We start from the raw sequence: 15,247 nt of genomic DNA, 5'->3' as shown, positions 1-15,247 counted from the left end.
TACAATAATGCCTGACAAAGAGGTACACATTATAGCATGTTACCTACATGTAGCCATGTACCACATCTTAATATCAGATGTATAGGCTATCTACTACGGTACTTTACATATAACAGGGCATATATCGTTATTGTCATACACTGATGAGAGGCTACCTATAGGGCCTATAGATGAAATCGGATCGAAGGACTCGAACAATGGGACCCCTTCTCAGCGACCCCAATTGTAATATATGATTTCAAGGGTGGGGGGGGGGGGTTGGAGCAGTAAATCTAAAATTCCTTCCGATTGACTTGGGTAGGGCCTTCACTGTTTTGGAAAGGCTAGAATGGAAAGAAGAATTAAAAAAAAAAAGTGGCGGTGTGTTGGTTGGCTTGTTGAAGGCAAATCCTATGTAGATCCGCCCCCTGATATTGTTTTGAAAATCTACTTTAAATGGTGTTCTCTGAGCATAATTAGACTACAGTTAGGTCTTAAATTGGCTCCATATACACCATTATTGCCAATAAATATTTTTAGGGTAAAGTCTGAGGGGGGGGGGGGACTGGGACGGGTGAACACCCGTAGCAGTGGCCTTCTTCTCAGCTGAATGTAACATCACAGACCTGTCAACCTGTTTGACCCCAAAATAGGGAGAATAACATTTTTTCAGGGCCAAAAAATAGGGAGATTAAGGGAAAATAGGGAGGTTGGTAATTTTCAACTGAAATGATATAAATACTCCTAACGTGTAGTTTACAGTACCGCTCACGTATTACTGGACATGGGTACGCCTACAGGACCGTATAAAGACGTTGACAAACAAAATGCCGCGTAGACGCCGCGTAGATACCGCGTATAATCCCTGTACGAGTTTATACGCAGGAAATGCTATTGTGCTCCATGAATAGTCGCCGAAAGAATTAGTGAGATGTTTGAAACAGCCGTTTCTTAAATCGTAGTTAAAGACGTAATATTCACCTAGCAGCGAAGAGGACGCATGTAAAGTGTTCGTCGGCATAGAACTTAACTGTTTTTCGTCGTATACAAATATCCTACATGCGAACTGCACACAAATGGTACGCCGCGCCACGTATACATACAAGTTAAGTGTATATATATATATATATATATATATATATATATATATATATATATATATATATATATATATATATATATATATATATATATATATTAAACTGAGTGCACCATGGCATATGCACAGTGCACGCCGTACTAATGTACTGTATTCAGGACTCTACCAAGGCCAACGTACATTGCGTGAAGTCCGAGAACTGACAAAGAAGCCTGCTATTGGTTGAGAGTCCCGCACAGCACTGTGTCAGTCGTAACGTGTTTGTAAACAATCAGTCTAGTTTTAGATTACACTTATTACGCGAATAAGCATAGGACTAACTGTTGGCTATTTTCAGAAATGTCGCAAGTGATGAAACATTAAAAAACCGGGAGAATAGAATATGAAACCGGAAGGCCGGGAGATTCGGGTAAAAACCGGGAGTCTCCCGGTAAAACTGGGGGAGTTGACGGGTCTGCATCGCCCGCCCCCCCCCCCCTCCGAATTCCATATCCTAGTGTATAATTTGGAAATTTTCTGACTAATGTTGAAATAGCCAAATGCTTTCATCTCGTCATTTCAAAAGATTTTAGAAATGTTAAAGTATTGACCATTTTCCAAGCTTGTAGTTAAACAATAGCCTATCCAGGCTGAAAAAAATATCTAAGACATGTTTATCTTGCTGTCTTGATGGCACTTTCAAGCTGCTGTACAGGATTCTATGAACACAACTTTAGCAGACAAATGTCAAGGTGCAAATGATAAAATGACATTTTGCAGCATATTGTTGAAGTCCTCACTTATTAGATCTAAGGAATTTGCCATTTTGTGGTAAATTGCTATTATTTCAATTGGAAGATTGACCATTTATCTGAAAAATAGGGGAATTTCCCTCGTAGGCATGGAAAACGACTTGAACAAGTCTCATTTTCAAAATCTAAACGAACGCCACAGTGTAAACAGCGTTTGGAGAACGGTTGAATGGTTGTACTTCCCTGTTTGTTTGACGTGATTCCCCGAAGCTACAGTACAGGCTTAAATATGAAGATATTGCAACATATTCCAGATGGTGAACATGATACTGAAAGAAACAGACGGAGTACAGTATATTACAATTGTCAAAGAAGAAATCCCACGTATCAGTTGAGTTCCTTTCATAGCGTTAGGCTGTGCACGTACAAGGATTGGCTCACAGGCCATCATAACGTTCAACGTTATGGCTTAGGTCTTCTCTAGTCATATAACCTAAGTGCAGCCTAATTTAGGCCTAGTCTAATGATTTTAGTTATAATATTCAATAGCATGCATTGCAATATCATAAAGCGTGACCTATACTCAGCACAATGTAGGACTAGCTGAAGTATGGTGCTTGCCTGTTATAGTTGGTTACAAGTTGAAGGGGAGGTTTTCCTTCTTCAAATAATTTGATCATATTATTCGTTTAAGAAGTGTTCTACATTTGCGAGATCATCCAACTGTCTGAAAGGTTTTAGCCAAATTAAGTCATAAAAACCTATTCTTAAAGTACTCTGGAGTTGTTTCCTCTCCTGGGATATTGTGGATTTAAGTGCTAACCTGCCAGTGAGTAAAGGTCAAATGAAGGGCAATGTTTTCCAGAGATTGAGATTCAATATTCCATATCATATACATGTATTATTGTAGAATGTGTCACCCAAAATACTGCAGTTCTTTACACCACCCATACTGGTCCAAGACAACCCATTATTGGAACATATCCAGAATTTCCAGGGTTTGTGCTGGTAATGCTCAGTTCCTATTGACGTATCTTCAGCTTCAATATCGCAAATCAAATATATGCACTTTACATAATTTACTTACTAAAGGTGTAGGGGTCTTTATAGCTAGCATGTAAAGTTGATTGCCCACAAAGACTGCTGTAGTGTCACATTGCTATCTGAATGCAAAAGTTCCTAAGAACTTTCAAAAAGCTTCAGAAACCAAACACTGTAATGCTGTATATTCACTACATTAAAAAGATCGATGATTGGATCAAAGTGGAACTGCTACCATGGGTTTTTCTTTGTTGTGAGTATCCTTTTGTTTCTGAAGTATTCTGAAATATCTGAATAATATCATGTTAATGTTTCACTTTTGATTTAGAAGTCACTGAGACTCGAACAGCTCCATGACGTAATAATTCAACCGTAGGAAGACACCCTCTGGTGTATATGAAGACAGAGACTGTACTGGATAGAGGAGATCAGGACCTATGAACCTATCAAGCTTCTTCCAGTATCCTACACTTCTTGATGCACAGAGTTCCATAGGAATGGTAAGAATGAAGTAAAACTGGTTTGTTGCACATGACTTGATTCACCAAACTGCTGGCTAGCAAGCATGGTTAAGGAATTTAAATTCCCCTGCCACTCTTTATCAATATCATGTCATGATAACATGTCTTCCTTGCATATTTGAGAGCTAACTACCGTTTAACATAAACATATTCAAACATATACAAGCACTGGCATCTATTAGGGTGGTGAGCACTTGCCCCCCCTCCCCCATAGGCTCCACTTGCTCTGAAAAATCACTATCAGAGAACATTAAATATCTGAAAAGTGAAAATGCCTCAGCTAAAGTCCCCAGGGACTCCCACCAGGGCTTAGATTTATACTTCATAGAAATTACATTTTTCTCTCTAACATGTATTTACATGCTTTATACTTAGTACAAGAGGACATGAAGTAGAAGAGATGTTACAGAGCTCTTTTGAAGCCCCCAGCACCCGGCCAGGGCTCAGCTATATATTCCACAGAGTAAAATCAGATTAAGTATTTCTATTACTGACATGTCCTCATGTGCTCAAAATGCAGATTCCAGAAACTATGTGAAAATACTGTACTGAAGATTTGGAGAGCTTTGCAGTACCCTTGTAAGTCCAGCCACTATAAACACAATTGGAAATATATATGTATGTATATGTGATCTTCCCGCAAGCAGGAACTCGCGAAAGAAGCCATGGAGGCTTATAGACTCGCAAGCTGACCGAAGCCAATCTCTCGGCACACATCCATTTAACGTCCATGTCAGGAAGTTGTTATTGAACAACACCCTTGCCAGACGACACACATTGCTGTCGGCGGGGAATCGAACCGGGGATCTCATGACTGGGAGACGCCGGCGTTAACCACTAGACTATACACTCCGCCTAAATACTTCCTACTAATCTGAGAATGTACAGCTGTGAATAAAGAATTGTCACTTATGCTTGTTTAATTTTTAAACATTGCTGAGCCAGTCACTGCAGTTGGATTTAAGAAATCTAATTGGTCTCAAAACTGCTCTTACTTCGGCAAATAAGTATGGTGGCTTAAAAAAATATATAAGTGTCCCCAAATTTCAAAATTTTGAATTTGCTTTCTCAATATTTGGAATTTTTATCTCAAGATTTTCATCCCAAAGTCAAAATTTTGACTTTTTCATCTCTCAAAACTTTTAACTCCAAATTTTGAGGTTATAAGTGTCTTCATCTGCCAAATTTGTAGAACTGACCATATTGTATGGCTATTGACCAGCTGAACAGGGTACTCTATAAACCTTTGGTGATCTAAAATCTAGAAAGAGACCCCTCCCCCCCGATAGTGGTGTAACTAGGTCAATGTAGCCAATGCAGTCTCCAGGGGCCTGGTGCCATTAAATGAAGAAAAATAATATGAAAACACATCCACCAAAGCTGACACACTAAATTAGATACAATTACAGTATCTCCTAATGAGTGGAAATTCAAAAGACATTCTGTCCTCAATACGAAAGAGAGGTGCGAAATCTCACAAATTTCTCAGTCAGGCCCAAACCATGCATGGTTGGGTTTGTGTGAGGTTGGACTCTCCTTTGGGAGCTCATTTATGTCACTGCACCACACCTTTAGGTGCCACTTCCACTAAACAATGGACAACCCGGTTCAAGTTTGATGCTTAACTGGCTAATTGTTTTTACACTTAATACCTGGTTATTGGAAACTGAAGTGTACTTTCCTTCCTCTGTATTTTTTTCTCTGTGATTGTCCATGTATACAGGGTAGTTAGCCAGAGACATTCACGTATCTATTTCTGATTGACATTCTCAATGTCTCCTATAATTAGGACTTAAATCTCATTCACATCACTTTCTTTTCTCTTCATTAGGTTAAATATGAAGCGAGCTATTATGGGATCACCTTTTCCACCTGTCATTACCAGTTCTCGATGGAAGTCACGTTCATACTGTGCTGACAAGGACAATGAATGGTTCATCATCTGATATTTCTTCCATGTGATGGTCATCACATTAATGGTTAGTATATAGAACAGTGATAGTAATGTTTCAACAACCTTTGGTAGGTTTTTGGATAGCATCTCACATCAAGGAATACTCTTTTACCTCCATTCACTCTGACTAAACGAATTTTGTAACAAGTTTTAACTCATCCACGCAGAATACAAGTGACAGAATTAATCTCTAGTAAGGTCATTAAAATTATCAGATTCTTGCTAAATTAATCCAGTACCTGGTATGATTGTAATGAGCCATGACACAATAGCTGCCTAAGCACCCTCTGGTACGTTTTAACCATTTGTCAAACTGAAATAAAAATTGCCTCCGAGACTCATATTAATAAATTCTTCTAGAACTCCTGACACTTCTAGAATGGTAAGACTGGAAGACAACTTGTTGGTTTGTATGAAAGTAGTTTGGGTTACCTACAAATAAGTCTTCTGTTTAGGTATTTGTTTTCTTCAGATTAAAACCAAAAACTTGAAATACCATTTTAGATATTCCATAATGCTGTAGAAACATTAAAGAAGTCAACTCAGTCTGGATTGCTTTGGAGGTGGAGGGGAGCTTTGAGTTAGAGGTATTTGTAATGAACACTTGATCAAACAAAAACAAGAAACCTTGATTAATTTAGGTAGGTCACACAGAGGTCACACAACTATGGATTTAATCTTGAACTTAAATGTACTTTGTTTGTTATGATGTTTATTTACTGTAGTACAGTAGAGATGACTGTTTCAAGCATTCGCTTACATATTGGAAATATGATATGAAATGTAATTGGACAGTAAAATGTAAATCACCGCCACCTTTGATATTCATCTCAAGGTGTCTATCATATCAGCTGAAGATGATAGCTGGGTTTGCTTCTCCCTTAATTCATTGATATTTTTCTCCAGACTCCTGATAAACTGTCGCACACCAGTTCTAAGAATCACAATCACATCTTGTGAGGCTAAAGAAGCATTATTCAAGTAAGGTGTACACAAAACCAGTAACATTGAGAGCCATGCACAGTTCCATGCAAAATTGTGTCACCAGATCCACTTTTTTTAAGTCTTTGTTTATCCAAAGTTAAAAGTATATCATTCTTTATCATATATTTCACTGGGCACTTAGCTGACGTACAACTGTAGCCTCCACCCAACCCTCACCTTCTCACAACAGGACTGCACGGAACAACATGTTATGAAATAACAGTTATATGTCAAAGTCTGCAGATAGAAAAATATGTACTTTAACTCTATCAATTATAGTACAATGTCATCATTTCAGAAATCCTACAAATTCATCAACCTATAGACAGTACAGTGAACCAATGGTTCCTAAATTATGTGACCGAAACGGTCATCATGTTTTCTTCAGACGCCATCTATTTTCAGGGTTGCATTGTTATTACTTTGGTTTACAATCGAATATAAACCAGACTGTGGATTGCTAGTGGTATTGCTAAAAGTTTGTACTGAAGATTCAATGCTTGTCTCAATTTCCAATTAATATTTCTTTATATTTCAATTGTTTGGTATTAGGTGAGCTGTATACACTGTGGGGAGCATTATGAGACCTTGAACTCATCTTGTACAGTCAATAGATTTGTATTCTAGTTGCATTAGTTCCTTTACATTGTTATTATAATTATAACTGAGTAATTTATTTTGAAACTACAATAGCATACCATATGCTTATAATAGCTGTTCTGTGTTTGACAATGTTACATGATAGAATGCAGCTACTTGCAGACCGGGTGATGACAATTTACATGAATAATAACATTATAATTGATCACCAAATGCAGTTTTTTTTTCTCATCATCAGGTAAACTGGAAATATTCAGTACTGAGATCAGCCTGTTTAGGGATTTACCAGTTTCATATCCGGATTACAGCTCTTTGAAGACATGCGTACAGTTTACATTATCAGGGTAATGATTGTATGGTCCACCACCTGATTCTTACCCCTCCCACCCATCCCCCTCCTCCATGAGAATGCAAGTTTTTAATTGGATATATTTACTCCATGACATATCAGATGATCCCTCAAGGGAAATTTCCCCACCGAAAAGTCTATCATCCAGGACCCCCCAACCCCCAATCACTGCAAAACAAGACCTAAAATATGAACAATCTAGTTAGAACACTGCTAAAAGTTGTGTCTTAGGGATTCTGTGAGACCTCTTTTGTTCAGTGCTTCCCTAATTGTAGCATCATCTCTACAAATTGTACCATAATTGTAGTTTTCAAGAGGATGAAATTCTGATGCCAAGGACATCTCTAATCTTTCAAATCTGACCAATTTTAATGGTCATTAGACATCCATTGTTTCATAATGTAACAGTTTCATTCCTGTGTGATGATATAATGCTAATGAAGGCTTTCTATTGTCACATCTCCAGGTTGAGTGGATATTATGTAATTTATGGCAAGGTCCACCTATCCCATCATATTATATAGTTGTCAAGGATGATGATAGGTATTGAGTATTGCACTATGTCTAGCAACAGTTTACGATTCTATCACAGAAGATCATACAACACAATATGACAAGTTCTTTTAGGATTCAGCATGTTATGTCATCTGAAATCTTTAATGCATTTGTATTATTTTTCTGTTCATAAAGTTATTGTGTAATTCAGTTTTTCTGTTATAAGAGTGTGTTTGGGTGGGGGGGGGGGGGTGCATCATGTTGCTGCATATTGGCAAAGTTAGAAATGAAGTTACTGGGAAAGTTGTGAAAGCAAAAACACTAACATTTATGTAATAGAGCAGCCTTTGCTTCACACTGGTATGCAGATAGTTTGAAAAAAAAAGCAATCTAGACCAGTAATATTGCCTAACTTTGCTTGACTTCAAAGTAATAGAGTTAGAAATTTGGGAACAACTTTATTGGCCTGCTGCACCAAACAACGTTAAAAGTACCAATTAGAAAGTGTGCTGACCAAATTAGTCTAAACCATAGGATTGCAAACATGTTACCAAGTTTTGCCTTTTGTTTTCTTTATGGATAAATTTCCAAAAATTATTAAACTTTAAAATAAGAGCTCCTTGCAATAAAATGAATGAACTTGCAATTATTGAGTCATTTTAGCATAAGCTTGTGTATCTGTGAGCAATGGAATAACTGTTGAGTAAATATTAAAAAAGGCAAACTCAAAAACAAGGGATTTTATCGTTTGCATTAAAACATCTAGTTCAGATATGATTCTTATTGTCTTTGTCTTTATCTCCTCATTAGGTAAATGTGGATTAATCTTTCTTGAGACGATCTTTGGGGTCACATGATGTGTATCTTGCACAGAATGGTTTACAATATGCTGATGGTAATGATTAGTGTATAATTAGTGTATAGCAGGACTGGTAAGCTGGGTTGTAGTTATAATTAGATTTGATTCTGGGTAGAAAGTCCTGGAGGAACAGCAATTGTTTTGAATCTTGCTTGATCAGCAAATTCCCTAAGGGCCAGAGGGGAAGATAAAGGCCTCAACATACAGTACATACACCATATGTTAGACACTGCATGCCATACATTGTATTGTATACCAATGTGTAAAACTACACAAAGAGGTGTATGTGTTTAATATCCAGGTCCATTTCTTTGTTTTGTGTATTCATCATAAATGAAGGAACAAAATATTCAGATGACTTGATCCCTTCTAATTTATCAGTATGTCATACTGTAGTGCTGGGTGGCAGGTAAGCGTAGTACTCGGTCTTAATAGTGCAGCCAGACTCCTCTGTATTGTCAGCCTAATTAGGCAGTAAAATGTATGGCAGGCTCATAAACAATCAATTTAATTCATAAGTGCATGTGCCCTAACAATTAAATAGAGTCACTGCACACAAAATGAGACCCATACACACACTAAGTTAGAACCATACCCACACTAAGTTAGAACCATGTAGAATGACTAACAGGAACCATAAAAATCTCTGTTTCCATCCTAACCTTTCCAACCCTTCCCCTCTCAGTACATATAATACCTAGGAAAATTGATGTCAAATTTAAATCAGAAGATAATTTAGGTTTTATGTCATTTGTCAATGAGCTATATACTAAGGGATTACAAATGGAAGTCTTTAGTGGGTTTACTGTAATGTGTGGATATGTTGTTGTCAGTCAGTAATACAAGACATGCATGTAGCTTCTGGACCATATGCATGTCCTCAGAGTAAAAACCAAAGTTATTCAGAATTCCATTCTTAGCATTGGTCAACAGTGTTGAAGGATTCTCTTAATGTGTTCTGTATAAGATGTACATTATTTGCACTTCAGTTATAATACTGGCCGTTTAAGAGATATTTCCAGGAAACTCCAGCACATGTGCTTTCTACATATATTTTCTGTTGCAGTACTATGGAAGATAGCTCACAAATTTGTTAGAAATATTCCAGCAATTTTCCAAATATGTCTTTTATTGGGGGGGGGGGGGGGGGGTTCACAACTCATAGACTGTAACATGGAGTCGATCAGATACCACTTCAAGTGTTGTAAATAACTGTCTGTATTTATTACCTCAGATGCAAAACATATTCCTAAAGAGCAGCTTTAAGATAAAGGCAAATGTGCTTTTAATAATGATATTAGTCCTGTGCTGTTAGCTATCTGTATGTCAGTCCAACATACCCAAAAATAAAAACAGAAATATAAAACAATATATATGCTGCCCTGATATTACAGCTATATAAAATATTCATATATACTTATTAATAAGAAACAAGGGAAGACGTTGATGTCTGTTACAAAAATGATCACAGACCCGACCAATTTTCATCTTGATAAATCTAGTGAATGGAAAGTTGAGTTATTTTATATTTTTCTTTAACCTCCAGGTGATACCATTTTCAACATTTCTTTGGTACATTTCCTCCAAGAAAATGAAAGAAAAAAGCAAGTGGGAACACATCACTGATGACATAACTTCCTTTGTGGCGGAGATTTTGGTGAGTCTTTACATAATAATTTCTCAACAGTCAGTTTGTGAAATTGTAATGGGTTGTGTTGCATACTTGTGATCAAATCTACAGGCCATATGTACGTAAGGACATCTTGCCTAACTAGTTCTATAAATAACATCAAATGTTTTTTTGATTCAAATTGTTTCATTGTGTAGAACTAACAAAATGTACTAAAAACAATGACTAGTATTTGTATTTGCAAAGAGGTAAATAGTATACTGTAGCATGTTACCTTCATGTAGCCATGTACCACATTTTAATGGCAGATGCATAGGTTATCTACTACTTGAAATCGGTTTGCAGGACTAGGAGAATGGGACCCCTTTTCAACCCCCATTTTAATATAGGATTTCAAAGGGGGGGGGTAGCAAATCCCAACTGACTCAGGTAGGTCCTGCACTATTATGAAAAGGCCATAGAATTTAAAAATGGCGGAGGTGTGGTCGTTGGCTTGTTGAAGGCAAATCTCAGTAGCCCCATCCCTGAATTCTTTTTGAAAATTGATGTTAACTGGTGCACCCCGAGGCATAATTAGACCACCAATTAGGTCTAAAATTGGCTCCATACACCATGCAGTTTTGCCTATGAACAATGTTTTTGTAAAGTCGTAAGGGGGGGATTGGAGCGGGCCGGTAGGGGTGTACACTCGTAGCAGTGGCCTTCTTCTCAGCTGAATAGAACATTGCCCCCTCCCACCCCTCCCCCGACTTTTATCCAAGTGTATAATTTAGAAATTTTCTGATTAATGTTGAAATACCAAAATACTTTCATCTCGTCATTTCAAATGTCTTTAGGAGAAGTCACGCCTAACAATGTCAACAGTAATAATTCTCGTATTGTATAGCATGTCATCGGGAAGCGATAAGAGGGGTGGGCGTAGGGTTGTGAGGCGCACATTTTCATGCAGATGGGAACAATCTCAAGAAGTGATGGGTGCGTCAGCCCCCCCCCCCCCTCCGCCACGGCAATGATACGCCTTTGGGTCAACTACATGATATTCACAGGAAATGTGCTCAATTCTCAAATCTCATGCAAAATTTATTTTTAGATTAATTGTACGAGTTACGGTACTAGATGTGGGGTAACAATTAGCATTCAGGTTGGAGTGTATTACATTTTATCTGTGGATGGCAGTGTTGCATCGAAGAACACATGTATAGTGCAGTTCGCATATAGATTCTGGTCTAATACCGAAATGCGCCATGTTCCCCAACGACTCGGCCGAGTTCGAGACCAGCCACAGTTTTTTTTATAGCACAATTGTACAACTGTTTAAGGCGTCCATACACACGTGGGTAATATGATATACCATATAGAGTATATACATTAGTGAGAGAGGGAAAATGGAAACGTCAAAATTGGAGTTGTCGGTGTAAGGGGTAGGCCGAGGCGCATGCCCCTTCCGAAATCCTTGATACGCCACTGGCTACCCTGTGTACTGTATATAATATGGATCAGCGCTGTAATTATGTCACTGTTCCTCTCTCTCTTCCCGGTGTCTTTGGCGTTTTTCTTCTGTTCCCTCCTTTTCTCCTTTTTTCTCTCTTTTTCCCCCTCTTTTTTTTCCTTTTTTATTCTCTCTTTTTTTTCTCCTCTCTTTCTTACCCGGGGGCGCGCGCCCCCAACGCCCCCCCTGGATACGCGCCTGCACAAGTTTAATAAACACAAGTTGTCACTTGTTTGTACATGCGGCGTACCGAATGTGTGCAGTTCGCATGTAGGCTACTTGTGTACGACAAAAAAAAAACAGTTAAGTTCTATGCCGGCACACACTTTACCTGCGTCCTCTTCGATGCTAGGTGAATATCACGTCTTAAACTACGATTTAAGAAACGGCTGTTTCAAACATCTCACTAATTCTTTCGGCGACTTTAACCCCTATTCATTGAGCACAATAGCATAACCTGCGTATAAACTCGTACAGGGATTATACTAGGTGTCTACGCGGCAATTTGTTTGTCAACGATTTTATACGCGATTGTACTTGTTTATACGATCCTGTGCGCGTACACATGTCCAGTTATACATGAGCGGTACTGTAGACTATTTATTTAGGAGTATTTATATAATTTCAGTTGAAAATGACCAACCTCCCTATTTTCCCTTATTCTCCCGGTTTTTGGCCCTGAAAAATGTTATTCTCCATATTTTGGGGTCAAACAGATTAGGTCTGTATGCATCTATCAAGCTTCTTTCAGTATCCTACACTTCTTGATGCACAGAGTTACATAGGAATGGTAAGAATTAAGTTAATCTGGTTGTTGTGACTTTATTCACCAAACATATGGCTAGCAGGCATGGTTAAGGAATTTAAATTCCCCTGCCACTCTTTATCAATATCATGTCATGATAACATTTCTTCCTTGCATATTTGAGAGCTAAATACTGTTTAAAATAAACACATTTAGAGGGCATTAAAACATGTATGCACTGGCATCCATAAGGGTGGTTATAACTTTCCCCCTCCCCCCCCCCCCCCATTGGCTTCACTTGGGCTGCAAAATCACTATCAGAGAACATTAAATATCTGAAAAGTGAAAATGCCTCAGCTAAAGTCCCCAGGGACTCCCACCAGGGCTTAGATTTATACTTCATAGAAATTACATTTTTCTCTCTAACATGTATTTACATGCTTCATACTTAGTACAAGAGGACATGAAGTAGAAGAGATGTAACAGAGCTCTTCTGAAGCCCCCAGCACCCGGCCAGGGCTCAGCTATATATTCCACAGAGTAAAATCAGATTAAGTATTTCTATTACTGACATGTCCTCATGTGCTCAAAATGCAGATTCCAGAAACTACAGTATGTGAAAATACTGTACTGAAGATTTGGAGAGCTTTGCATTACCCTTGTAAGTCCAGCCACTATAAACACTATGAACACAATTGGAAATACTTCCTACTAATCTGAGAATGTACAGCTGTGAATAAAGAATTGTCACTTATGCTTGTTTAATTTTTAAACATTGCTGAGCCAGTCACTGCAGTTGGATTTAAGAAATCTAATTGGTCTCAAGACTGATCTTACTTCGGCGACTAAGTACGGTAGCTTAAGAAAATATATAAGTGTCTCCAAATTTCAAAATTTGGAATTTGCTTTCTCAATATTTGGAATTTTTATCTCAAGATTTTCACCTCAAAAGTCAAAATTTTGACTTTTTCATCTCTCAAAACTTTTAACTCCAAATTTTGAGGTTATAAGTGTCTTCATCTGCCAAATTTGTAGAAAGAACTAACCATATTGTATGGCTATTGACCAGCTGAACAGGGTACTTTATAAACCTTTGGTGATCTAAAATCTAGAAAGAGACCCCCCCCCCCCGAGAATGGTGTAACTAGGTCAATGTAGCCAATGCAGTCTCGAGGGCCTGGTGCCATTAAATAAAGAAAAATAATATGAAAACACATCCACCAAAGCTGACACACTAAATTAGATACAATTACAGTATCTCCTAATGAGTGGAAATTCAAAAGACATTCTGTCCTCAATACGAAAGAGAGGTGCGAAATCTCACAAATTTCTCAGTCAAGCCCAAACCATGCATGGTTGGGTTCGTGTGAGGTTGGACTCTCCTTTGGGAGCTCATTTATATCACTGCACCACACCTTTATGTGCCACTTCCACTAAACAACGGACAACCCGGTTCAAGTTTGATGCTTAACTGGCTAATTGTTTTTACACTTAATACTTGGTTATTGGAAACTGAACTGTACTTTCCTTCCTCTGTATTTTTTTCTCTGTGATTGTTCATGTATACATGGTAGTTAGCCAGAGACTATTTCTGACTGACATTCTCAATGTCTCCTATAATTAGGACTTAAATCTCATTCACATCACTTTCTTTTCTCTTCATTAGGTTAATTATGAAGCAAGCTGTTAGAGGATCACCTATTCCACCTGTAGTTACCAGTTTTTGATGGAAGTCGCGTTCATACTGTGCTGACAAGGACAATGAATGGTTCATCATCTGATATTTCCTCCATGTGATGGTAATCACATTAATGGTAAGTGTTGAACAGTATTGATAACGTTTCAAAGATGTGTGGTAGATTTTATGGATAGCGTCGCAGATCGAGGAATACTCTTTTATCTCCATTCACTCTCACTAAAATAATGTATATAAAGTTTTAACTCATCTTCTCAAAATACAACTGACAGGATTACGCCCTAGTAAGGACATTAAAACGATCGGATTCTTGCTGGATTAATCCAGTACTTGGTATGTTTGTAATGACCTTGCTACAGTATGACACAATAGCTACCTCAACACCCTCTGGTACATTTTACCATTTGCCAAACTGAAATAAAAATTGCCTTCTAGACTCATATGAATAAAGTCTTCTAGAACTCCTGACACTCCCAGAATTGTAAAACTGGAAGACAACTTGTTGGTTTATATGAAAGTAGCTTGGGTTACCTACAAATATGTCTTCTGTGTAGGTATTTATTTTCTTCAAATTAAAATAAAAAAAACTTGAAATACCATTTTAGATATTCCATAATGCTGTAGAAACATTAAAGAAGTCAACTAGGTCTGTATTGCTGAGCTTTGTGTTAGAAGTATTTGTAATGAACACTCCATCAAACAAGAACACCTTGATTAATTTAGGTACAGTAGGTCACACATATGTCACACAACTATGGATATACTGTAATCTTGAAATTTAATGTGTTATGTTTGTTATGATATTTATTGACTGTAGTACAGTAGAGATTACTGTTTTTAGCATTTGCTTAAATATTGGAAATATGATTTGAAATATAAAATTGGACAGTAGAATGCAAATCAACTCCACCTTTATTATTCATCTCAAAGATGTCTATCATATCAGCTGAAGATTATGGTTGGGTTTGTATCTCCTTTCCTGCTTCTTTGTTAATTTTAGCCAAACTCCTGATAAACTGTCGCACACCAGTTCTAAGATTCACAATCACATCTTGTGAGGCTAAAGAAGCATCAT

The 15,247-nt window shown here is 37.7% G+C and overlaps 2 protein-coding genes across 11 annotated transcripts in view; one reads left to right on the top strand and one right to left on the bottom strand.

The window, feature by feature from the left end:
* Window positions 1-15,247, top strand: part of LOC139970087 (uncharacterized) — an 853,056-nt gene that overhangs the window by 600,083 nt on the left and 237,726 nt on the right. Inside the window, exon 1 of one of the 8 annotated variants that reach the window (XR_011793961.1) lies at window positions 14,240-14,290. The exons of the other annotated variants lie outside the window; for them this stretch is intronic. The gene's annotated coding sequence lies outside the window, so the exon portion shown is untranslated. Of the gene's footprint in view, window positions 1-14,239; window positions 14,291-15,247 lie in introns of those variants that run through there. 8 annotated transcript variants of the gene reach the window in all.
* LOC139970058 (uncharacterized) overlaps window positions 1-15,247 on the bottom strand; it is a 354,811-nt gene that overhangs the window by 294,422 nt on the left and 45,142 nt on the right. The gene's annotated exons all lie outside the window — the stretch shown is intronic.

Source organism: Apostichopus japonicus, chromosome 7 (genome assembly GCF_037975245.1).
Source record: "Apostichopus japonicus isolate 1M-3 chromosome 7, ASM3797524v1, whole genome shotgun sequence".
NCBI classification, from domain to species: Eukaryota; Metazoa; Echinodermata; class Holothuroidea; order Aspidochirotida; family Stichopodidae; genus Apostichopus; species Apostichopus japonicus.
The sequence above is the reverse complement of the archived record's forward strand: the minus strand, read 5'-3'. Positions and strand labels throughout refer to the sequence as shown.